Source organism: Phyllobates terribilis, unplaced genomic scaffold (genome assembly GCF_046119375.1).
Source record: "Phyllobates terribilis strain yellow unplaced genomic scaffold, ASM4611937v1 Scaffold_2__4_contigs__length_985480577, whole genome shotgun sequence".
Lineage (NCBI taxonomy): Eukaryota > Metazoa > Chordata > Amphibia > Anura > Dendrobatidae > Phyllobates > Phyllobates terribilis.
Window position 1 is genome coordinate 117,930,178 of NW_027362762.1, and position 26,850 is coordinate 117,957,027.

The following is a 26,850-nucleotide window of genomic DNA, read 5'->3' on the forward strand; positions in this document are numbered from 1 at the left end:
CCCATGGGCTTCATATTTATTATATAGATGGAGCAGAGTTGAAGTCATCATTCATATTTTTGCTGATACAGGATATGGACATATTTGGGGCAATTTTTATTTTTTACTTAAATGCATATTTTTTGGGTCCAAAAACAATTTTTTGCAATTGTTTTATTTTTCTCTTTTTAACTTTTGCTAGGAGGTGCTGGTAAATTTAGTTTTTTTGCATTAGGGGTAAGGGACTGCCTCCATACGTGTCTGAGAACTCCTCCTAATGCATTGGTTTTAATTTTGCACCACTTTCCTCTCGCCGCCTCTTTGCATTAAAAGAAGCGCTCCTCCTCCTCCCATCAAATATTTAATCCTCTTAATTTATTGCAATCATATTATATAACAATCTGCACTTACAATTGCTCATTTTGCCTTTCTACCCAGTAAATTCTTCTTTTTTCTGCTCTATGTAAAAACAGAAAAAGTCTCTTTTCCTCTGCATGAGTTTAACTCCTGACACACCTGCGCTCCTCCCCCTGCCAGGGACTTTTGCAGTGATGACTCATGCAGGGAAAATTGACCTCCTGTTTCTACATAGAGTTTAGAAGGATTCAGCTCCTCTGTTTTTAATCACATGATGTCATAGACCTAATGGAAAGCAGATGAATTAGCTGGGTAGAAAGGAAAAATGAGCAATTGTAAGTGCACAGTGATATATAATATGATGATTGCAATATATTAAGACGATACAAATTTTGATGGGAGGAGGAGGAGGAGGGCTTCTTTAACTGGGAATCAGTCAGTGCAGGGATGTTTGTGACATGTGTCTTTTCCTGAGACTTCTCAGGACCCAGATGCAATGGCCATGTCAATAGTCTGTGGCAGCCAGACCAGAGTTCTGTGAGCTTCCTACTACCTGCAGCACCACCTCTTCTAATTAAAGGACCCCGCTATGTCATGTGTGCGTTGAACTGCAAGGTAATGAGTTACAAACTGTTCATTAAAACAAACTCATTGAGCAATTCTTAGTCAACTCATTCTGCAGCCAGTAAAGTGCATGGAAACAAAGCCTACTAAAGCCAAATGGTGCAACGTTTCGGCATTATTTAAGTATTTTGCTTTACAGATGTCCACAGAGGCATCACATGAGGGCCCGCAGACAGAATTATGCAGTCTGTGTCTTAGCACCATATGCATGAGGCCCTATTATATATATTTTTTTTCCTGGGTACTCACCCCTTCCTTGCATGAAAGATCCAACATAACAGACCAACTCAGCATGTTGGTTGTCATCCATTGTGCACAATGTTACCCCATAAAATGCCCAAAACAGAATATCACGTGCTCCCAAAATTTCATTGAAACAAAAAAATAATGCACCCAGCATCGCATGCCATGGTGTATAAAATGGTGTGGGGGTGTATATATATATATATATATATATATATATATATATATATATATATATATATATATATATGTATATATATATATATATATATATTTATATTAATTACACACATACATACATACATGCACACATACAGTACAAACCAAAAGTTTGGGCACACCTCATTTAAAGATTTTTCTGTATTTTCATGACTTTCAAAGTAGCCACCTTTTGCTTTGATGACTGCTTTGCACACTCTTGGCATTCTCTTGATGAGCTTCAAGAGGTAGTCACCGGAAATGGTTTTCACTTCACAGGTGTGCCCTGTCAGGTTTAATAAGTGGGATTTCTTGCCTTATAAATGGGGTTGGGACCATCAGTTGTGTTGTGCAGAAGTCAGGTGGATACACAGCTGATAGTCCTGTTAGAATTTGTATTATGGCAAGAAAAAAGCAGCTAAGCAAAGAAAAACGAGTGGCCATCATTACTTTAAGAAATGAAGGTCAGTCAGTCCGAAAAATTGGGCAAACTTTGAAAGTGTCCCCAAGTGCAGTTGCAAAAACCATCAAGCGCTACAAAGAAACTGGCTCACATGAGGACCGCCCCAGGAAAGGAAGACCAAGAGTCACCTCTGCTTCTGAGGATAAGTTTATCCGAGTCACCAGCCTCAGAAATCGTAGGTTAACAGCAGCTCAGTTTAGAGACCAGGTCAATGCCACACAGAGTTCTAGCAGCAGACACATCTCTACAACAACTGTTAAGTGGAGACTTTGTGCAGCAGGCCTTAAGGCTGTGTGCCCACGATGAGTTTTTTAAGCGTTTCCGCAGCGGCAAAAACGCTGCAGAAAAGCGTAAAAAACGCATGGTAGAAGGCCTGCCATGTTCCCCAATGATAATCCGCATGTGCTGTGCACATTCTGCGGAAATTTCCGCTGCGGATTATCATTGCGGAAAAAATCGCAGCACTACCAATTATTTTGAGGAAGTGCTGCGTTTTCGCCGCCATTGACTTGCATTGAAACGCATGGATTACGCATCACAGCATATGTAGATGCGCATTCAACGAGTTTCAATGTGTGGATGGTACCCGGGTGTGGAGGATAGAATACTCTCCTCCGGACCCGGGTACCATAGAACCTGTGAAAAAAAGAATAAAATAAAAAATAAATATCATATTTACCTTCTGATGGCCCCCGCTGCGCTCGTCCTCCCTTGCCGGCAGATCGCGGTGGACTGAAGGACCTGTGCTGATGTCAGTCATGTGACGGCAGGTCCTTCAGTGCAGTGTACCGCGAGCTGCCGACAAGGGAGAACGGAGCGAAGCAAGACTCCGGGGGCCATCGGAAGGTAAGTATAGATTAACTTAGTTTTAACCATTCTTTAAGGTCACACTATATAAATCCATGCCGTTTGCATGGATTTATTTAGTGTGACCAAGTTGACAAGCACTTTCCAAGTGATGCTAAAATCGCTTGGAAAGCGCTTGTCAACCCGCATGCGGAAATGCATGTGAAGAACGCTTCACATCCACATGTCCCTGGCAGGAAAAACGCATGTACAATCCGCATGCGTTTTTTTCTGCCAGGGAGATGCAGAAACGCTCAGGAAAAATCAGGAGCATTTCTGCATTGTGGGCACATAGCCTCATGGTAAAATGGCTGCTAGTAAACCACTGCTAAGAACAGGCAACAAGCAGAAGAGACTTGTTTGGGCTAAAGAACACAAGGAATGGACATTAGACCAGTGGAAATCTGTGCTTTGGTCTGATGAGTCCAAATTTGAGATCTTTGGTTCCAACCACCGTGTCTTTCTGCGATGAAGAAAAGGTGAATGGATGGACTCTACATGCCTGGTTCCCACAGTGAAGCATGGAGGAGGAGGAGGTGTGATGGTGTGGGGGTGCTTTGCTGGTGACACTGTTGGGGATTTATTCAAAATTGAAGGCATACTGAAGGCATACTGAACCAGCATGGCTACCACAGCATCTTGCAACGGCATGCTATTCCATCCGGTTTGCGTTTAGTTGGACCATCATTTATTTTTCAACAGGACAATGACCTCAAACACACCTCCAGGCTGTGTAAGGGCTATTTGACCAAGAAGGAGAGTGATGGGGTGCTACGCCAGACCTGAACCATATTGAGATGGTTTGGGGTGAGCTGGACCGCAGAATGAAGGCAAAAGGGCCAACAAGTGCTAAGCATCTCTGGGAACTCCTTCAAGATTGTTGGAAGACCATTTCCGGTGACTACCTCTTGAAGCTCATCAAGAGAATGCCAAGAGTGTACAAAGCAGTCATCAAAGCAAAAGGTGGCTACTTTGAAGAACCTAGAATATAAGACATATTTTCAGTTGTTTCACACTTTTTTGTTAAGTATATAATTCCACATGTGTTAATTCATAGTTTTGATGCCTTCAGTGTGAATGTACAATTTTCATAGTCATGAAAATACAGAAAAATCTTAAAATGAGAAGGTGTGTCCAAACTTTTGGTCTGTACTGTATATGTGTATGTATATATACACTGCTCAAAAAAATAAAGGGAACACTTAAACAACAGAATATAACTCCAAGTAAATCAAACTTCTCTGAAATCAAACTGTCCACTTAGGAAGCAACACTGATTGACAATCAATTTCACATGCTGTTGTGCAAATGGAATAGACAATAGATGGAAACTACCAGGAGACAGGCCAGTACACCAGGAAACGTGGAGGGGGCCGTGAAAGGGCAACAACCCAGCAGCAGGACCGCTACCTCCGCCTTTGTGCAAGGAGGAACAGGAGGAGCACTGCCAGAGCCCTGCAAAATGACCTCCAGCAGGCCACAAATGTGCATGTGTCTGCACAAACAGTTAGAAACCGACTCCATGAGGGTGGTATGAGGGCCGGACGTCCACAGATGGGCGTTGTGCTCAACACCGTGCAGGACGCTTGGCATTTGTCACAGAACACCAGGATTGGCCAAGTCACCACTGGCGCCCTGTGCTCTTCACAGATGAAAGCAGGTTCACACTGAGCACATGTGACAGACATGACAGAGTCTGGAGACGCCGTGGAGAGCGATCTGCGGCCAGCAACATCCTTCAGCATGACCGGTTTGGCAGTGGGTCAGTAATGGTGTGGGGTGGCATTTCTTTGGAGGGCCGCACAGCCCTCCATGTGCTCGCCAGAGGTAGCCTGACTGCCATTAGGTACCGAGATGAGACCCTCAGACCCATTGTGAGACCATATTCTGGTGCGGTTGGCCCTGGGTTCCCCCTAATGCAGGACAATGCCAGACCTCATGTGGCTGGAGTGTGTCAGCAGTTCCTGCAAGATGAAGGCATTGAAGCTATGGACTGGCCTGCCCGTTTCCCAGACCTGAATCTGATTGAGCACATCTGGGACATCATGTCTCGCTCCATCCACCAACTTCACGTTGCACCACAGACTGTCCAGGAGTTGGCGGATGCTTTAGTCCAGGTCTGGGAGGAGATCCCACAGGAGACCATCCGCAACCTCATCAGGAGCATGCCCAGGCGTTGTAGGGAGGTCATACAGGCACGTGGAGGCCACACACAATACTGAGCCTCATTTTGGCTTGTTTTAAGGCCATTACATCAAAGTTGGATCAGCCTGTAGTGTGTTTTTCCACTTCAATTTTGGGGGTGACTCCAAATCCAGGCCTCCATTGGTTAATACACTGCTCAAAAAAATAAGGGGAACACTCAAATAACACATCCTAGATCTGAATGAATGAAATATTCTCATTGAATACTTTGTTCTGTACAAAGTTGAATGTGCGGACAACAAAATCACACAAAAATAATCAATGGAAATCAAATTTATTAACCAATGGAGGCCTGGATTTGGAGTCGGTACTGAGCAGATACAGGAATAGTAAAAATGTTCACAACAAATCACACATTCACCTTCACTAGGGTTTTTATTCACAAAGGCCTGTCTGGTTTGCTGATTAGAACAAAGTGATTACGTAACAGCAGATAATCGTTCAGACATGGCTGATCACTGTAATCCACACAGTGCGGCCAGCACCTAATACTGCAGTATACACTACTTTGCTGGTAGGACTTATACTGGAGCTGTATAAATTAAAGGGAAACGGTCACTTACAAAATAGTGATAGAAGGGTAATCTGCAGGTAACTGGCATTTAAATAACGTCTGGCAGACTTACTGGAAACGTGGTGGCTACAGGGAGAAAATTAAGTTACATTCTCCCTGCAGCTGCTCACTTCCATTCATGGAGGCCGATGCAGGGAGTGGATACAGTCTCTGCTCACTACATAGTGAGCGTGGCTGTAATCACTCCCCGGCACAGTGATTGACGGCCAGCTCTGCACTCAGGAGAGCAGGCTATCAGTGTGCCAGGGAGTGGTTACAGCGCCCTCATTGTGTGGTGGATGGAGACGGTATCCGCTCCCTGCACCGCCCTGATGACTGGAAGCAAGCGGCTGCAGGGAGAATATAGCTTCATTTTCTCCCTGTAGCTGCTGCTCCAGTAAGCCTCATGTATATGCTTATATCATTATTTATCTGCAGGTTTCTCCTATAGCTGTAAGTGGTAAATGGTTCTGTAAATAATTAATAGCTGCTGAGTAAAATAGATTGTATACAGATGAAAAGTGAGAAAAAAAATCGTTCCACTCTTCTGGATGAGAATGGGACAGATTATTTACACACTAGTGCGAGCGAACTTTAAGGGAAAACTTTTCACCACAGACGTAGCAAATCGCTCACAAGTAACACTAATGTACTTTCAATCAGCAGAAACAGAAACCCGTGACTCCTAATTGGACCAAATGAAATTATTGTCACTCAATTTAACCTAAATGACTCCACTGTCGTTCTCATAGAACAACACGGAAAGAAGCGTCAGCAGCTCAGTCACGGGGCATCAGCACAACTTGTATTTTTGACTTGCAACTCAATTTCCCAATGTTGCCTCAAACGTCCCTGAGGGGATGACAATTTAGCCAGAAGTTATTTGTGTTTTACACTAATATATATATATATAGCTGAATCCTCCTAAACGCTATGTAGTAACAGAAAGGGGAATGATTCATGCAGGGAAAAGAGACTTCCTATTTCTACAGAGAGAAGAAAAGAAAAGAATTAGCTGGGCAGAAAGGCAAAATGAGCAATTGTAAGTACACAGTGCTATATAATATGATGAATGCAGTTTATTAAGAGGATAAAATCTTTGATAGGAGGAGGAGTGCTTCTTTAAATAACAGAATTGGCTCTGAAGAAACAGACTGCCCTGTTCGGCACTTAGAGGACTTCCAAAAGGTCAGACCTACGGGTCAGCGGGTCATGGCGCATCATAGCATTAACACCTTATAAATTGAAACATTGAAAGATGTATTCTTCAAATAAAAATATTTTTAATCCAGAAGTGTAAAGATATAAACAGAAAGTAGCTCACTTTCGGTGCATACCATTACCTTAAAGGGAATCTGTCACCCCCTGGGAGATATCAGACCTCTACTATGGGCATACAGGTTATAGAAAAGTAAATCTATACATACCTGTATGGCCCATAGTAGAGGTCTGATTGCAGAGAAATGTGTTTTTATCAACTCTGTTTTGCACTGGCTTGGAGTCCGGGGGATGCCAAGAAATCCCCGCCTCTCTGTTTATTATTCCCTGAAAGCCTCTCTGCTTAGTTACCATGTCCCCCCTCCCTCCCATGCACGTCAAAGGACCCTATGATGTGCACTGAGCTCCCTGACCTCCCGGGCATGTGCAAAGCGCCGCTCACATAGAGCTCACATAGAGCGCGCTTTGCTTCATCTCGGCCCTGTCTGCCTATGCACTGCGCCGCAGGTTTCTATTGCGCAGGCGCCTGGAAGTGACAGTGACTCCCCGGCGCCTGCTCAATAGATTTTTGTGGCGCAATGCACATAGAGACGGGGCTGAGATGAAGCAAAGCGCGCTCTATGTGAACGGCGCTTCTCCATGACTTCCTGGGCATGCACAAACAGTGCACATCACAGGGCCCTGTGATGTGCCGGGGAAGGGGGGGGGGGGGGGATATGGTAACAAAGCATATAGGCGGGGATTTTGGGGAATAATAAACAGTTAGGCGGGGATTTCTTGGTGTCCCGGGGACGCCAAGCCTGTGGAAAATGGAATTTATAAAAACAGATTTCTCTGCAATCAATCCTCTACTATGGGCCATACAGGAATGGATAGATTTACTTTTCTATAACCTGTAAGGCCATATTAGAGGTCTGATAACTCCAAAGTGGTGACAGATTCCTTTTAAACGGACATTGCTCTAGATCCACAAGAGGACTCCTTACATGCCGAGACACTGCAGGGAGGAACGGGACGCTTACTGCTGAAACATCGCACGGGTGTACAAGCGATTTGTCGGATTTTTTAATTTATAAAGGTATAAGCTGTTTGTTTTTTTAAAAAAATATTTTACACACAATGTACATAGCGGGTGATGAATACAACTCCCATCATTGTCGCCTGGTCACACTGATCTCAGGGAGACCAGGTGACAATGATCCAAGCTGCCTTCAGCACGCGGGAACAGCGCGAACTGTACCGCTTTTCCCAGCCACCAGTACGTGTCACACTGATGTGGGACACAGATGCCACGCGTATGTAACACACGGACAGCTCCTTTACTGGTGTACAAGTAACTATCCCATACAGTACAGTAGTAGAGTTGAGCAAAATGATTAGCAAAACCCCAGTCCAGTAGCCATGTCAATAGTCCACAGCTATCCAACCAGAGCCCTGCAAACCTACTGGTGACACATCATCATTGCGATGTGCTGCACACATGACGCCGAGCCTATTAATCAAAAAAGAGGCGCTGAGTATCTAAGCCAGTAGCAGGAGGCTTGCAGGGCTCTGGTCCGGCGGTCACAAATTGCCAATGTGGCCACTCATCCTGCGAATGTGTTTGCTTAACTAACTAGTGCCCATTTGTAAAGCTCCACACAGTATTGTGCCTGAAATAAAAGTGCAAACCATGGCCAAATAAGACTGCTATATAGTGCCACCACATACACAGTGAATAAATAATACATAATGTGCAGATCCACACAATGTCTCAAAAACACCATAGACTATAGAGTGACAAGAATGATCAAATAACAGCGGCTACATTTTTGTACCCAAATTTGTTTTTCATAAATAATGTAAGTATTATACATTTTTCATAATATACTTCAAATAAAGTTGTAACTTTCTCCCATTCTTAGGCTATGTTCACACATCTTGTTTTTTTCAGCTTTTTTTATACAAATTTTCAGCTGCGTTTTGCAGCACCAGCAAAGTCTATGAGAATCCAAAAATCCCATACACACTTTTTTTTTTGTTCAGGATTTTGTGCTTTGCATAGTTTTTTGCAAAATACAGCCAATTCCAGCGTTTTTTGTGCCTAAGCCAGCATGAGACTTTTTTTTTTTTTTCTCCACTGAACTTTATGTACATGCATAACAGAGACAAAATGACAGTGAAAAAAAAAAAAACTGAAAAAAAACGCAAAAAAGCAAGAAAACCGCAAAAAAAATCCTGACCATCCTTCTGGCAAGAGATCAGGTTTTGCTGGAGAAAATGAAAGCTGAAAAAACCATGCTGTGTGAACATAGCCTTAAAGGGGTTGTCCACTACTTTCACATTGATGTCCTATGAGTAGGAAGTGCTTACCTGTTATGCTTGCCATCAAGTTGTAGTGGCCGCCGCCTACGGATAGGGCATCAATGTGAAAGTAGTGGATAACTCCTTTAATAGTCCCCAATTGATCCCCCGGAACTTCATGTTCTTTCCTAATAGATCTTGTGCTTTACATCCAATAGGTGATCAGGAAAGACGTTTGTGGTGTCGGCAATTCAACGTTGTGGATGGACATTGGGAGAGTGTGGGGGCTGCCCAATAGGCTCATTTACATAGCTAAAACAGCGCCCTCCTCTGCCAGAGCTGCTGTGGAGCTTGCTAAGATATGCAATTCCTTTATTATTGGGGGTGTAAAACTCTCAGGACACACATGATCTGGAAAATGAATGGGGCGTAGTGCAGATTCAGCACCGGACCCCTTCACAGTCTCTCCCTGTCATTGCCCCCAGGAAGCTGCTGTGGAGGAAAGCTGCTGTGCAGCCAGGCTACACTTCCCTGCACAGATAGGAGGCAGAGTGTCACTGTGCAGGGAAAATTCCCAGGACCTGTAAATATACCAAAATAACAAACCCCACTGATTACAATGTGATGGCATATCCCAGCAATGCACCATCACTTTCTGGAATGGGAATACCACCTCTTCAAGCATTACATTCCTGCAGAACAGTCATGTGACCGTGATGCGGTCTCGAGTGGGCGGCGTCCCAGAAAATGTGACGTCAGTGGGGGAGTTCCCCTCTTCCTGGACGCCGCGCCGCTGTCACCAATGCCTGCTGCTGTGCGGTGCTATGCGCCGCGTTTGGTCAAAACTTTATTGCTCTATTAGGATAGAGATAGAGATATATGGCCCTTTATCCACACAGACCCCACCACTGCCCCCTGAGGAAGTACGGAAACACGTGTCGGGGCTTCCCCTGGCGCTGCTGGTTATCTTTTTATTTCCATTAAGTATGTCTTATTTAACCCTATCCATGTGATACATGTATTTTCTATGTGTTGCAGGATCTTTTTTGATGATTGTCTACATTTTGATTCGATATAGATTATATAACTTATGTTACTATAACCTTTTCTGCATACACATTTCCTGTGATCAATGGACTGTATGGGTTGGTCTATGTGACCTACTATAGGTCCAATGGTAATGTGATACCAGCTGTGTCTCTATCTACCCTCTGCTGCCTCATATGCCCATGTTATGTCTATTATACATGTAACTTATACCCATGTCTTTTTAAATATTCAAATAAAGTATATATATTTTTTAAGTCAACATATGGTGTTTAATTACGCTTATGTGGGGTTTTTTGAAACACTATGGTCTCTTTTGCTCAGTATATAATGTTTATACCATCAGTCTATGGCCTGGAAGATTTCTGCACTAAAGGGTTAAATAAGATCCTTTCCCGCATATTTGGATATAAATAGAGATCTGTGCACATGTTGAGTCATTGCTGTAAGCAGAGGAAAGTTTATGGCTGTTGTAATACAGAGCAATAGGCCACCTCGGCCCATCACGCAGCAGACTGGTTCACAGCAGGCTAATCATGCCAACTGGCCACCGGCCAGCCTAAGCATGTGACATCTTAAAAGCTCACACAAATCCACAATTGTCATCTCTGATCATGTGCAATTACAACAATGGCTTTGAGTAATGAATGACTATTCAAAACGCTGAGCAAATGCCTGCTGCAGCGCACAATGGGTTAATGTGGGCTTCGATACATGTTGCATTGCATTGTCCAGGCACAAGAGACTGCTCATCTGGGGCGTAGATATCTGGGTCCACATAATGGTGAAGGGGCCCTGTGCTTTGTGGCTCTCCAGCCGCTGTGAAGGAACAATCCCGCATGTCCAGATACTCACATGTGGCCCATCTAGGGGGAAATCTACAGAAAATCCTTTAGCAAGTCAGAACTAAAGCCAGATTCATAAAGGAGCTTTGGTGTAAAAAAAACTCTTTGAAATGTTGCAACATTTTTGCATAACTTGAAATTGTGCAAATATTTAGCAGCTTTTGGAATTTTAATGTCACTCCTGGCCAGCCCTGATAACTTTTAGAAAACTTGGTGACACATCTGCCCAATAAACTAATCATAAGTTACACCAGAACTGGACCCCAGCCCCTGGATGGAACAACAAGTGTGACGGAGGAGCACCGCAGATGTAAGATATGAAGAGTCACATGCATCTTCAAAGTGAATTGGTCATGTCCCAAAACGCTATTAACGTGCAGCCTCAAGCTTTGTCACTGCTCAGTATAAAGTAAGCGGCGACTGTAACCAAGTCCCAGCACTGACTGACTGCTGACTCTGTACTGATGCACTGCTGAGCTGGCTGTCAGTCGGTGCCGAGGCATAGTTGCAGCCATCGCTCAGTCTATACTGAGCAGTTACTGAAGCCGCACCAGCTGCACCCCTAAGACTGAAAGCCGGAGGCTGCTAGGAGGAATAAAAAGATAATTCCTCCCGGCAGCTGTGTTTTCAGTGTGGCGGTCACACGACTTTAGAGTGCTAACCCCATATCTGCCGTTTAATAACGTTTCTTGACATGACAGGTTCCCTTTAATCAATATGGCTCGTCTTACCCCAGAGCTCCCTTGTGTAAGAGTGGCATACAGGTTTAAAGTTTTACTAAAGTTTTTTTGCAACAGCTCCAAGAAGACACATCACTGCCAGATGGCAATAGAGACTAATATGCATATGTGAACTTTATCAATATCCCCCCCCCCTTTCTTTACAATTGTACTACGTTAAACCTGTAACATTATTGCATAAATTATCTGATTGAGAATAATGGATCTGCTTCAATTTGTTTCTTAATTTTCCCCATCCCATGTTTTCCTTCCTCTCCTTTCAGAATTAAAACAGTAGAACCTTTCCTCTCCACTATGTCCCTTTCCCAATACCTTTATTTCATATATACACTGCTCAAAAAATAAAGGGAACACTCAAATAACACATCCTAGATCTGAATGAATGAAATATTCTCATTGAATACTTTGTTCGGTACAAAGTTGAATGCGCTGACAACAAAATCACACAAAAATCATCAATGGAAATCAAATTTATTAATCAATGGAGGCCTGGATTTGGAGTCACCCCCCAAAATTAAAGTGGAAAAACACACTACAGGCTGATCCAACTTTGATGTAATGTCCTTAAAACAAGTCAAAATGAGGCTCAGTATTGTGTGTGGCCTCCACGTGCCTGTATGACCTCCCTACAACGCCTGGGCATGCTCCTGATGAGGTTGCGGATGGTCTCCTGTGGGATCTCCTCCCAGACCTGGACTAAAGCATCCGCCAACTCCTGGAAGTCTGAGGTGTTGGTGGATGGACCGAGACATGATGTCCCAGATGTACTCAAATCGGATTCAGGTCTGGGGAAAGGGCAGGCCAGTCCATAGCTTCATAGCTTCAATGCCTTCATCTTGTAGGAACTGCTGACACACTCCACCACATGAGGTCTGGCATTGTCCTGCATTAGAAGGAACCCAGGGCCAACCGCACCAGCATATGGTCTCACAAGAGGTCTGAGGATCTCATCTCGGTACCTAATGGCAGTCAGGCTACCTCTGGTGAGCACATGGAGGGCTGTGCGGCCCTCAAAAGAAATGCCAACCCACACCATTACTGACCCACTGCCAAACCGGTCATGCTGAAGGATGTTGAAGGCAGCAGATAGCTCTCTACGGCGTCTCCAGACTCTGTCACGTCTGTCACATGTGCTCAGTGTGAACCTGCTTTCATCTGTGAAGAGCACAGGGCGCCAGTGGCGACTTTGCCAATCCTGGTGTTCTGTCGCAAATGCAAAGCGTCCTGCACTGTGTTGGGCTGTGAGCACAACCCCCATCTGTGGACGTCGGGCCCTCATACCACCCTCATGGAGTTGGTTTCTAACCGTTTGTGCAGACACATGCACATTTGTGGCCTGCTGGAGGTCATTTTGCAGGGCTCTGGCAGTGCTCCTCCTGTTCCTCCTTGCACAAAGGCGGAGGTAGCGGTGCTGCTGCTGGGTTGTTGCCCTCCTACAGTCCCCTCCACGTCTCCTGGTAGCGCCTCCAGCCACTACGCTGACAGGACAGAGCAAACTTTCTTGCCACAGCTCGCATTGATGTGCCATCCTGGATGAGCTACACTACCTGAGCAACTTCTGTGGGTTGTAGAGTCCATCTCATGCTACCACGAGTGTGAAAGCACAACCAACATTCAAAAGTGACCAAAACATCTGCCAGAAAGCATTGGTACTGAGATGTGGTCTGTGGTCCCCACCTGCAGAACTACTCCTTTATTGAGGGTGTCTTGATAATTGCCAATAATTTCCATCTATTGTCTATTCCATTTGCACAAAAGCATGTGAAATTGATTGTCAATCAGTGTTGCTTCCTAAGTGGACAGTTTGATTTCACAGAAGTTTGATTTACTTGGAGTTATATTCTGTTTAAGTGTTCCCTTTATATTTTGAGCAGTGTATAAACATTGTCTTTTTATATTAATGAAAAAATATTTGAACAAAAAGTCCTAATGATTCAGGGACACAGGCCTCGATTCATCATTGCCGGTGCGCCTGTTTTTTTGTCTAGTTTTATGCATTTTCTGTACCCAATTCATTATCCTATTTGTGCCTTTAAGTTTATTTTATATGTTCTCGACAATTCCCCCCCCCCCCCCGTTTTCCGCTTTGTGGGCATAGCCTAGCAATTCCAGATGTTTTAGCTCAATATATAAAAAGTCGCAAAATTTGATGCAACACCACTCCAGCCCAGTGTATTTTTGAGTGTACCAGCACTTTGGTGCAATTTTTGCGACTCTTGGCTCCAAAAGTCACAAAAGACAGGAGAAAAGCCCACCCATTCATGAACCGTGTGTGCTAGTTTGATGCATTTGGCACCAACAGAAACTAAGAAAAAAATTAAAGAAACTTAAAAAAAAACAAAAACAAACAAGCAATAAGGGTATGTGCACACGATGCAGAAATGAAGCAGAAAATTTCTGCATCATTTCTGCATCTCCCTGGCAGAAAAAACGCATGCAGATTGTGCATGCGTTTTTCCTGCAGAATACATGCGGATCCACATGCAGATTCACATGCGTTTCCGCATGCAGATTGACAAGCGCTTTCCAGGCGATTTTAGCATCACCTGGAAAGTGCTTGATAACTAGGTCACACTATATAAATCCATGCAAACAGCATGGATTTATACAGTGTGACCCGAGAGAGTGTATATACTTACCTCTGATGGCCCGCGCTGTCCTGCTCACTCCGTTCTCCCGGCAACTTTGAATTGAAAGACCTGCCGACGTCAGCGTCACGTGACCCGTCACATGACTCTGACGTCACCGCAGGTCCTACAACTCACTGCAAGTGCCGGGAACCAAGCGGGAGCGCTGCGCGGGCCGACAGATGGTAAGTATATATATATTTTTTATTTTATTCTTGTTTTACAGCTTTTTTAATGGTACCTGGGTGTGGATGAGACTCTCCTCTCCTCCACACCCGGGTACCATCCGCACATTAGAACGCACCAATTACGCAAGTACAAATGCTGTCTTGCGGAATTGGCGCGTTCTAATGCAAGTCAATGGCGGCGAAATCGCCGCGTTTCCGCAAAATTAATTGACATGCTGCGGATTTTTGACCGCAGCGTTAACGCTGCGGAAAAATCCGCATCATGGGCACAGCACATGCGGATTTCCATTGGGGAACATTGCTGCCCTTCTACCATGCGTTTTTCATGCGTTTCCGCGGCGTTTACGCAACTGCAAAAACGCCGCGGAAACGCATGAAATACGCATCGTGTGAACACAGCCTAAAGGATCGGGGCCAGGGTCTTTTAAGGAGCACTACAGAGAAGTAGTTTTTTATGGTAGTAGGTCCACACGGTACAGAAATGCAGATGCAAATATGCAGTAAATCGCAGTACCAACTTTGGTTGAAGAATACTTAAAAATTTTTTTTGCTACATGGGAACTGACCTCTGATGCAGATTTTGAAGTCCAAAGCGCAGCAATTTTTTGTTTCAGATTCTCATTGTGTATTTCACTATGTGAAACATAAATGGGTGAAAACCGCTGTAAATCGGAGATGGATTTTTTCCATCCTGTGCAAGCATAACCTTATCCGCAGTCATGGAGAGCTTCTAACAGCCATTGCGCAAATTAACAAGTTCTTAGACAAGTTCTATTAAAGTTGTGATAAAGCAATGCTGGTGAACAAACGGCCTTGTGACTGGAAATATTTTGCAGCCAAGAATATCTTGGTACATTCCAGCATTGTCCCGACTGCTGGATGAATGTCGTTTTCATCAGCCCTGGGAACAAAGTCCTACAGAGAAATCCTACTCTACACAAACAAGGAGATGCTCAAAAACAAGGTACCAGCTGGAACGGGGGAATTGCGCAAACTCATAATCCATTATCAGCTATTAAACCATGTTAACGATTGAAAAATATCTCATAAAAAGAAAGTTGGCAACATTTTATCAAATCTATTGACATAGTCTGTGACACGAGCGACGCTCAGGCTCCGATTTAGCAAAAACAATTTTGACAGAATTCTGGCGTAAATTGGTTTGAAAAGTCACCAAATTTTTGCCGAAGTTGCACAAAAATTTTGCGACTTTTGGTGTTTTGATGCTAGTTTCTGCCAGCTCTACCAAGATGGGCGGAGCTGGGGCGTTACATTACATCACAGCTTGCCTAATTCACGATGAGCTGTGGTGTTCCCTACGGCGAAACACACACTACTCATTAGATTCAATCAGGAGTGTCTGACTCCAGAACGCCCCCTCATCAAGACCGGTCTTGATGAATTGGGGACTCAGTCTATTTTATAGTCTGAATTTTTAATTTTTTTTTTTTTTTTTTTTTTAAGAGCCCCACATCAACAAAAGATATCTGTAGGCTGAATGATGGTTCAACCGCTGGTTCAACCAGCAGCCATCTCTCCCAACTCTTTCATACACTGGAGTGTTGGCTCGGCCGAAACGTTACCTTGCTCTCTACGAGAGAGCCGCTGCCAGACATCTCTGGTAGCGGCTTATCTCAGAGAGATCAAAAGGATGAGCCGAAATTGGACATACCGGTTCCTTATCTTCCCCAACATCATGTCAGGGGGCCTCCATACACAAACTAAACTGTAGGCCAAAGGGCGCTTTCACATTGCGTATAGGCACCTGTTCAGGGTCTCATGTTGGGGTTACGTCCGAATTCTATTTTGCGGGGGAAGGTTTGGACATAAGCCCTGACGGGGCCACTGAACGGATGCCTAAACGCAATGTGTTTGTGTACAATGTGTACAACAAAGTTCCAGACATACACACTAAAAATATCCTTAGGGTTACTTGAGAGTAAATGGCCTCAATCCGTTTTGCCAGTTGATTGTGTATATATAGTACAGACCAAAAGTTCGGACACACCTTCTCATTTAAAGCTTTTTCTGTATTTTCATGACTATGACAATTGTACATTCACACTGAAGGCATCAAAACTACGAATTAACACATGTGGAATTATATACTTAACAAAAAAGTGTGAAACAACTGAAAATATGTCTTATATTCTAGGTTCTTCAAAGTAGCCACCTTTTGCTTTGATGACTGCTTTGCACAATCTTGGCATTCTCTTGATGAGCTTCAAGAGGTAGTCACCGGATATGGTTTTCACTTCCCAGGTGTGCCCTATCAGGTTTAATAAGTGGGATTTCTTGCCTTATAAATGGGGTTGGGGCCATCAGTTGTGTTGTGCAGAAGTCTGGTGGATACACAGCTGATAGTCCTACTGAATAGACTGTTAGAATTTGTATTATGGCAAGAAAAAAGCAGCTAAGTAAAGAAAAACGAGTGGCCATCATTACTTTAAGAAATGAAGGTCAGTCAGTGCGAAAAATTGGGCAAACTTTGAAAGTGTCCCCAAGTGCAGTTGCAAAAACCATCAAGCGCTACAAAGAAACTGTCTCACATGAGGACCGCCCCAGGAAAGGAAGACCAAGAGTCACCTCTGCTTCTGAGGATAAGTTTATCAGAGTCACCAGCCTCAGAAATCGCAGGTTAACAGCAGCTCAGATTAGAGACCAGTTCAATGAAACACAGAGTTCTAGCAGCAGACACATCTCTTCAACAACTGTTAAGAGGAGACTTTGTGCAGCAGGCCTTCATGGCAAAATAGCTGCTAGGAAACCACTGCTAAGGACAGGCAGCAAGCAGAAGAGACTTGTTTGGACTAAAGAACACAAGGAATGGACATTAGACCAGTGGAAATCTGTGCTTTGGTCTGAGGAGTCCTAATTTGAGATCTTTGGTTGCAACCACTGTGTCTTTGTGCGACGCAGAAAAGGTGAACGGATGGACTCTACATGCCTGGTTCCCACCGTGAAGCATGGAGGAGGAGGTGTGATGGTGTGGGGATGCTTTGCTGGTGACACTGTTGGGGATTTATTCAAAATTGAAGGCATACTGAACCAGCATGGCTACCACAGCATCTTGCAGCGGCATGCTATTCCATCCGGTTTGCGTTTAGTTGGACCATCATTTATTTTTCAACAGGACAATGACCCCAAACACACCTCCTGGCTGTGTAAGGGCTATTTGACCAAGAAGGAGAGTGATGGGGTGCTACGCCAGATGACCTGGCCTCCACAGTCACAAGACCTGAACCCAATTGAGATGGTTTGGGGTGAGCTGGACCGCAGAGTGAAGGCAAAAGGGCCAACAAGTGCTAAGCATCTCTGGGAACTCCTTCAAGATTTTTGAAGACCATTTCCGGTGACTACCTCTTGAAGCTCATCAAGAGAATGCCAAGAGTGTGCAAAGCATTCAGCAAAGCAAAAGGTGGCTACTTTGAAGAACCTAGAATATAAGACATATTTTCAGTTGTTTCACACTTTTTTGTTAAGTATATAATTCCACATGTGTTAATTCATAGTTTTGATGCCTTCAGTGTGAATGTACAATTTTCATGGTCATGAAAATACAGAAATATCTTTAAATGAGAAGGTGTGTCCAACCTTTTGGTCTGTACTAATATATATATATATATATATATATATATATATATATATATAAACATAAAAGTAAATATTATAATTCTGTACAACATTATAGAGTACATAAAAACCAAACAAGGAGAAAACCCGAAAAAATGGTCAGTAGATAATGTGATGAATCGGAATGAACTTTATTAATCAAACAACTAGATGAAAAGGAAGCGCACATCCAAATAAAGACAATGGTTCAAATAAGTCTAAAAACCACGTATAACAAAAGGGTTTAGGGCGGAGACTGCGAGAGGTGTGGAATCCACATAGAAAAGGGACCAATCATGTGTTATGAAGACACCAAGAGGATGTCAGACAATGAAAAACTAATATCTCAAAGTATACACAGAGAGATGGCTGCTATTAATGCAGATGCTATTGCAACATCATAGATACAAGTCAATATTACCGTATATTCCGGCGTATAAGACGACCCCCCTACTTTCCTGTTAAAATATAGAGTTTAGGATATATTCACCGTATAAGACTACCCCTTTTCCAACGCATACCAAACACCGGTAAAAATTAAAAAAAAACAGATTTGAATTTAACATGGTCCTTTTTTAATTTAAATTCTTATGACATGCAGGTATATAGCAGGAAAACTGTCACTCATAAACATATTAAAATAGGGGGGACCCCACGTCATTTTTTGGGGGGGTCCCCCATTCTAATAGCTAGTAAAGGCTAGGTATTCAGCTGGGGGCTGATATTAGTAGCCTGGGAAGCTCCGTGGGTATTACCCCCTTCCCAGACTTCAAACATCTGCCCCAGCCGTCTGCTTAACCTCCGCTAGAGACTATAATGATGGTGGATCCCACGCCAATTTTCTTTTTAAAAAATCCTTTATTTTAACACTAAATGACAATTGAGGGGTTAATAAAGATGCAGTCCCTAAATTATTAATTTTGTAATTAATTCTTCCCAAAAATGTTGACGTGGGCTTCGCCATATTTTTGTGTCCAGCCAGGTACAACTAGGCAGCTGGGGGCTGGAATCTGCAGTGCAGGGAGGCCCAAGCTTTCTGGGCCCCACCCGCTGCAAATTGCAGTCCGCAGCCACCCCGGAAAATGGCGCGTTCATAGAAGCGCCATCTTCTGGCGCTGTACCCAACTCATCCAGGGCCCTGGTGCGGTGGCTCACTGGGTAATAAAGGGGTTAGGGCCAGCTTGGCATTATCAGCTGGCCCTAAGCCCGAAATTCATGGGGTCACGCCAATATTAGACATGACCGCCATGAATTTCTAGTAAAGTAATTAAAAAAAACACAAACACCCAGAATAAAGTCCTTTAATTGAAATAAAGACACAATTTTTTAATGTTCTAAATTAAACCATACTTACAGTCACGCCCATTCCAGCTGAAGCCAACGATCTCCTGCAATAAAAGTAAAATAATAAAGCAACCTCATCCTTACCTTTCCATGGTTCCCAGGACCGGTCCAGCTCTGCTACATTCACATGACAGGCTGCACCGCAGCAGAACGCTGCCGTTCAGCTTGCCATGCGGCAGACACTGAGAAGCGCAGGCATGCTTGTGCTCCTCAGTGTCTGACTGTGACGGCATCCAGATGAGCCGAGATCATGTCCAATGAACTCGGCTCACCTCATGCACGTCACTGACAGCGTGGGAAAATTCTCCTGCTCCCCGCATGCGCAGTAGAAGTTTCCCACGCTGTCAGTGACGGACGTCCAGGAGGTGAGCTGAGTTCATTGTCGGCTCATCTGGATGCAGTCACAGCGAGACACTGAGGAGCGCAAGCATGCCTGCGCTTCTCAGTGTCTGCGGGATGACAGGCTGGATGGCAGCGTTCTGCTGCAGTCCAGCCTGTCATCTCGATGTAGCAGAGCTGAAGCTGTCCTGGGAACCATGGAAAGGTAAGGATGAGGTTGCTTTATTATTTTACTTTTATTGCAGGAGATCGTTGGCTTCAGCTGGAATGGGCGTGATGGTAAGTATGGTTTAATTTAGAACAATAAAGAATTGTGTGTTTATTTCAATTAAAGGACTTTATTCTGGGTGTTTGTGTTTTTTTTAACTTTTACTATGGGGTTAGTAATGGGGGTGTCTTATAGACGCCTCTCCATTACTAACCTGGGCTTGATGTCAGCTGGCATTATAAGCTGACATCAACCCCAACCCTATTACCCCACTGCCACCGCTACAGGGCAGTGGGAAGAGCGAGGCTAAGTGCCAGAATTGGCGCATCCTATGAATGCGCCATTTCTGGGGCGGCTGACGGCTGGTGTTTCTAGCCTGGGAGGGGGCCAATATTCATGGCACCCTTCCTGGGCTATTAATATCAGCCTCCAGCTGTCTGCCTAGCCTTTGCTAGCTATTAAAATAGGGGGGACCCCACGTCATTTTTTTGGGATCCCCCATTTTAATAGCTAGTAAAGGCTAGGTATTCAGCTGGGGGCTGATATTAGTAGTCTGGGAAGCTCCGTGGGTATTACCCCCTTCCCAGGCTTCAAACATCTGCCCCAGCCGTCTGCTTAACCTCCACTAGAGACTAAAATTAAGGAGAACCCCACGCCAATTTTTTTTTAAATAAATCCGTTATTTTAACACTAGATGACAAGTACAGTAACCAGCACTATCACTGTACTTCATATATATGTGACTGACATGTTTCTATCTATCTAATCTATGTGTGATGCTCTATTCTTTCTGTTATAAATTGTCGGGTACAGATGCTGAATTGCCGGCCGGCTTTTTTAAAGAGACGGTGCATGAAAACACTAATATTTGTTTTAATAAATCCTTTACACTAAATGACAAGTACAGTAAGCAATACTGTCACTGTACTTCATATATATGTGACTGACATGTTTCTATCTATCTAATCTATGTGTGATGCTCTATTCTTTGTATTCTAAATTGTCGGGTGCCGGCTTATGCCGCTGCTGAATTGCCGGCTTTTCATATATTGTCACAGAAGCGATGCGAACTTCCCTGCTCCGGACACAGCGCAGCGCTTCTGTGACAAGTGAAAGCTGTCGGCACAGAAGCCCTGCGCTGTGTCCGGAGCTGGGAATACGCAGCGATGTGTCAGTTTCAGCACAGAAGCGCTGACTGTCTGGACCTACCGCCGCCGTATTTTAACTCCCTCCACCTTATATTAACTCCGACATGGCAGGGATACGGCCACGGCAGCTTATTAACACCCCCAGAGTATCCCCGCATGTCAATTTCTGAAAGTTCAAAAGCATTACCGGCGTATAAGACGACCCCAGACTAGACAGAAGATTTTTCAGTCTTCAAAAGTCGTCTTATACGCCGGAATATACGGTATATAAATTACAGGCCAACAAGTTAAAGTATTGCAAAGTACAGGCATACAGACGCATGTAGCACAGAATGGATTCCCTTTACAAAATATATATATATATATTTTTTTAATTCTGCCTCTTTGTTGCAAAGATATTAGCAATCACAGTATTTGGCACCTAATACAATATTCTGTTCTGCGGCCACAATTACATAGTGTCCCCAGCTCAACATGAAAAATTTGGTGAAAGGTCCTCTTTCACCCATGCAACAGCGGAGACCATCTTTAAAAAAAAAAAAAAATACCTGACCTCCGAGTTGCGTCAGGCGTATTGGCCATTACTGTACTTCCATATGGCAGATTTTTATTCTCTTAGATTCCATACACATTCATTGCCTGCTGTGTGAGTAGCTTTTCTCCATTAGAAGCTTCTATTGTAGAATAGCTCTGTACATACAGAATCTGACTGAGCTTTGTACTAGGGAGTCATCTAGCCTCTGTGTGCTGCTGTACAGGCTCCGTTCACACTGGGGAGCAGAAAAAAAAAGTGCAAACATTTATTTCCTTGAAGGGATTTTCCAGGCTTCAGAGAAATTTCTGCAATTACTACTGTAAGCCACTACAGAAACATGTCCCAGTGCACACTGTCAAAATTCCCCTACATTTCCAGCTAGAGTAGGTGGGCACGGGACCGCAGGAATGCAAATCACATACTTGTAGTCATGTGACCACCCCTCACGCTGAATCCTGATAGTGTGCACATTAACACGATTTGCCAATCTCAAGTTACATAGAGCGACTGCAGAAATTGCTCGAGTCCAAAAAAAACCCTCTAAGGGTAAGTTCACATGTAGCAGATTTGCTGCTGATTTTTCAACGTAGCTGCAGAAATTCCATGCAGCTTTTACGGCAGTGGTAGTTTGTGTTGCAAATCTTCTGTAGGTTTCCCCCAGTTCATTGTAAAGGGTGAAGTCAGTGATGAATTCTGCAGTAAGAACTGATCTTAAAACCTGACCCGGCTGTCAGTTTGTACAGAACACATGTAATGTGTGAACATATCCATAGACCGAGTTCACAAACTGCAGATTTTGTCCAATTCATCTAAAACAACCGCATTCGAATGAATACAACTAATTTTTACTTCTGCAACAAAATCTGCAGCGTGTGAATTTATACTTAGGATTCACTCCGGCTTCAAAAGCTGCATCCAGTCTTCTGCAAGTAGGGGGTCACTGTCCGGGGTTTGTGCCAACAGCTTTGCCATATACAAGGACCCCTATGGGTGTTATTTACAGACATCTCATGGCACAAATTCCTGGGATAAGAAATAGGAACGTTATGGGACAGTCACTTGTTCCTACAACTTGAGCCACAAGAAGAGATGTGTGGTGCAGTTTTACGTAATAACACTGGGAGATGACTCCATATTCTGACATAAAGCAACAAATTCTGGATGCCCCCATCCACTATAAGAAAGAAATCTTCCTCAAACAGAGAAACAGTGCTGCAGAAGCGCCCCATGAAATGATAATAGTGCACGGTAATGTATAAGCGACATTGCTGTGCACATGATCCGTATTACGCTACTTCTATTAACCACTCCAGGGCTCATTAACTCTAAAGCAGTTAAGAGAAGCGAAGTTCTCAATCTTCAGCGGCTTCTGCTGGGACGTCATCGTCTCTCTACACTCCACAGTATAGAGAAGACGTCAGCGCTGGAGCCGCAGCAAAACTTAAAGAAGAAAACTCGCTGACTGCATCTAAAAGCCGCCATGTGCACAGAGCCTTAACCCTACGTTCCCATGAGGAGTATTTGATGTTGCAGATTTTCTCCACCTATTAAGTAAAATAGGTTACTTGTGTTTTATCAAAAATATACAGCGTAAAAAAAATCACCAAAAGCTCATCGTGGGAACGTAGCCCAATGGGGGCTTTCTGGGTTTGGAAAAACTGTCCGTCAGCTGCAGGATGTGTAAAATAAAAAACAAAGAAATATTTACTCACCCTTCCAGGGTCCAGTGCTGAGTCTCCGCAGCAGCTCCTGGTGTCTGTTATTGTCTGCAGCGCTGCAGACAATCAGTAAACTGCCCGAGGTGACGACACAAGCTGCTGAGCCCACTGTTTACCTGTAGTGAGCACAGCAGCCAATAACAGATACTGGGAGCAGCAGCAGAGACTCAGTGCTGGACCAGGGGAGGTGAAGCAGAGCGCATATATATATATATATATATATATATATATATATATATATATATATATATATATATATATATATATATATATATATATATATATATATATATATATATATATATATATATATATAACACTACAGCCTGGTGACGGAGGATTTCCAAAAGCAGAAAATCACTGTAATATACATGTACCACTTCTCATATTGTAGGGTGCAATATATGGAACATATTTCCCAAAGTGATACTATGTGTCTTCCCTGAAATAGCAGCATCACACAACCACACACAGATGTAGCAGAGCTGAGCTGTTTCTTTAGAGCTGTGTTACTAACTTGCGACTAGTTATGGGTCATGAGTCTCGGGAGAAGTTTTCCTGCAGTCCTAGGTAAAAGCACATAACGCATCATTGTATCACAAAGGATCTAACAATCTCAGCTCTGCTACATCTGTAACAACTATCTGCACAGAACTGGTCTAGCAGGAACGAGGCTGTAGTGATGGTCCCAGGACAGCGCCGTAGTAGAACCAGTAGTCCCAGCAGAGTTGTGCTACTCTGAGCTACAGGTGTAGTGGCCTGTGTGCCCACCCCCCCCATCACCTGGTGATACTTACAGTGGGGTATACAGCTGCTCCTCTCTGTGTCAGCGCTGTCACCGCTCTGTCCAAAGTACGGCAGTGTCTAGAATGGAGTTGATTTTTTTAGAGGGTCTGATGTCACCGGAAGGGGCGGGGCCTCCTTGAGTACACTGCTGACCGATAGCAGAAAGCAGCATTGTGCTCAATATGCTTAGGTTGCCATGGAGTCTGTGAGGAGAGAGGACTGAGGGGCCGCACCGTGGGGCCGCGAGAGGAGAGAGGAGAGAGGAATGAGGAATGAGGGGCTGCACCATGTAGCCATGTGAGGAGAGAGGACTGAGGGGCCGCACCGTGTATCCATGTGATGAGAGAGGACTGAGGGGCTGCACCATGTAGCCATGTGAGGAGAGAGGAATGAGGGGCCGCACCGTGTATCCATGTGAGGAGAGAGGACTGAGGGGCCGCACCGTGTATCCATGTGATGAGAGATGTGATGAGAGAGGACTGAGGGGCCGCACCGTGTATCCATGTGATGAGAGAGGACTGAGGGGCTGCACCATGTAGCCATGTGAGGAGAGAGGAATGAGGGGCCGCACCGTGTATCCATGTGATGAGAGAGGACTGAGGGGCCGCACCGTGTATCCATGTGATGAGAGAGGACTGAGGGGCTGCACCATGTAGCCATGTGAGGAGAGAGGAATGAGGGGCCGCACCGTGTATCCATGTGATGAGAGAGGACTGAGGGGCCGCACCATGTATCCATGTGATGAGAGAGGACTGAGGGGCTGCACCGTGGGGCTGTGTGAGGAGAGAGGACTGAGGGGCCGCACCGTGTATCCATGTGATGAGAGAGGACTGAGGGGCTGCACCGTGGGGCTGTGTGAGGAGAGAGGACTGAGGGGCCGGGCCGTGTGAGGAGAGAGGACCGAGGGGCCGCACCGTGTATCCATGTGAGGAGAGAGGACTGAGGGGCTGCACCATGTAGCCATGTGAGGAGAGAGGAATGAGGGGCCGCACCGTGTATCCATGTGATGAGAGAGGACTGAGGGGCCACACCGTGTATCCATGTGAGGAGAGAGGACTGAGGGGCTGCACCATGTAGCCATGTGAGGAGAGAGGAATGAGGGGCCGCACCGTGTATCCATGTGATGAGAGAGGACTGAGGGGCCGCACCGTGTATCCATGTGATGAGAGAGGACTGAGGGGCTGCACCGTGGGGCTGTGTGAGGAGAGAGGACTGAGGGGCCGCACCGTGTGAGGAGAGAGGACTGAGGGGCTGCACCGTGGGGCTGTGTGAGGAGAGAGGACTGAGGGGCCGGGCCGTGTGGAGAGAGGACCGAGGGGCCGCACCGTGTATCCATGTGAGGAGAGAGGACTGAGGGGCTGCACCATGTAGCCGTGTGAGGAGAGAGGACTGAGGGGCTGCACCATGTAGCCGTGTGAGGAGAGAGGACTGAGGGGCCGCACCGTGTAGCCATGTGATGAGAGAGGACTGAGGGGCCGGGCCGTGTGAGGAGAGAGGACTGAGGGGCCGGGCTGTGTGAGGAGAGAGGACCGAGGGGCCGCACCGTGGGGCCGTGTGAGGAGAGAGGACCGTGGGGCCGTGTGAGGAGAGAGGACCGAGGGGCCGCACCGTGGGGCCGCGAGAGGAGAGAGGAATGAGGAATGAGGGGCTGCACCATGTAGCCATGTGAGGAGAGAGGACTGAGGGGCCGCACCGTGTATCCATGTGATGAGAGAGGACTGAGGGGCTGCACCATGTAGCCATGTGAGGAGAGAGGAATGAGGGGCCGCACCGTGTATCCATGTGAGGAGAGAGGAATGAGGGGCCGCACCATGTAGCCGTGTGAGGAGAGAGGACTGAGGGGCCGCACCGTGTATCCATGTGATGAGAGAGGACTGAGGGGCCGCACCGTGTATCCATGTGATGAGAGAGGACTGAGGGGCTGCACCATGTAGCCATGTGAGGAGAGAGGAATGAGGGGCCGCACCGTGTATCCATGTGATGAGAGAGGACTGAGGGGCCGCACCGTGTATCCATGTGATGAGAGAGGACTGAGGGGCTGCACCATGTAGCCATGTGAGGAGAGAGGAATGAGGGGCCGCACCGTGTATCCATGTGATGAGAGAGGACTGAGGGGCCGCACCGTGTATCCATGTGATGAGAGAGGACTGAGGGGCTGCACCGTGGGGCTGTGTGAGGAGAGAGGACTGAGGGGCCGCACCGTGTATCCATGTGATGAGAGAGGACTGAGGGGCTGCACCGTGGGGCTGTGTGAGGAGAGAGGACTGAGGGGCCGGGCCGTGTGAGGAGAGAGGACCGAGGGGCCGCACCGTGTATCCATGTGAGGAGAGAGGACTGAGGGGCTGCACCATGTAGCCATGTGAGGAGAGAGGAATGAGGGGCCGCACCGTGTATCCATGTGATGAGAGAGGACTGAGGGGCCACACCGTGTATCCATGTGAGGAGAGAGGACTGAGGGGCTGCACCATGTAGCCATGTGAGGAGAGAGGAATGAGGGGCCGCACCGTGTATCCATGTGATGAGAGAGGACTGAGGGGCCGCACCGTGTATCCATGTGATGAGAGAGGACTGAGGGGCTGCACCGTGGGGCTGTGTGAGGAGAGAGGACTGAGGGGCCGCACCGTGTGAGGAGAGAGGACTGAGGGGCTGCACCGTGGGGCTGTGTGAGGAGAGAGGACTGAGGGGCCGGGCCGTGTGGAGAGAGGACCGAGGGGCCGCACCGTGTATCCATGTGAGGAGAGAGG

The 26,850-nt window shown here is 45.5% G+C and overlaps 1 protein-coding gene across 2 annotated transcripts in view; it reads right to left on the minus strand.

The window, feature by feature from the left end:
• Nucleotides 1-24,263, minus strand: part of LOC141196270 (spartin-like) — a 47,329-nt gene extending 23,066 nt beyond the window's left edge. For both annotated transcript variants that reach the window (XM_073662553.1, XM_073662554.1), the window contains exon 1: nt 24,118-24,263. The gene's annotated coding sequence lies outside the window, so the exon portion shown is untranslated. The remainder of the gene's footprint in view (nt 1-24,117) is intronic.
• Between the last annotated feature and the right edge of the window lie 2,587 nt (nt 24,264-26,850).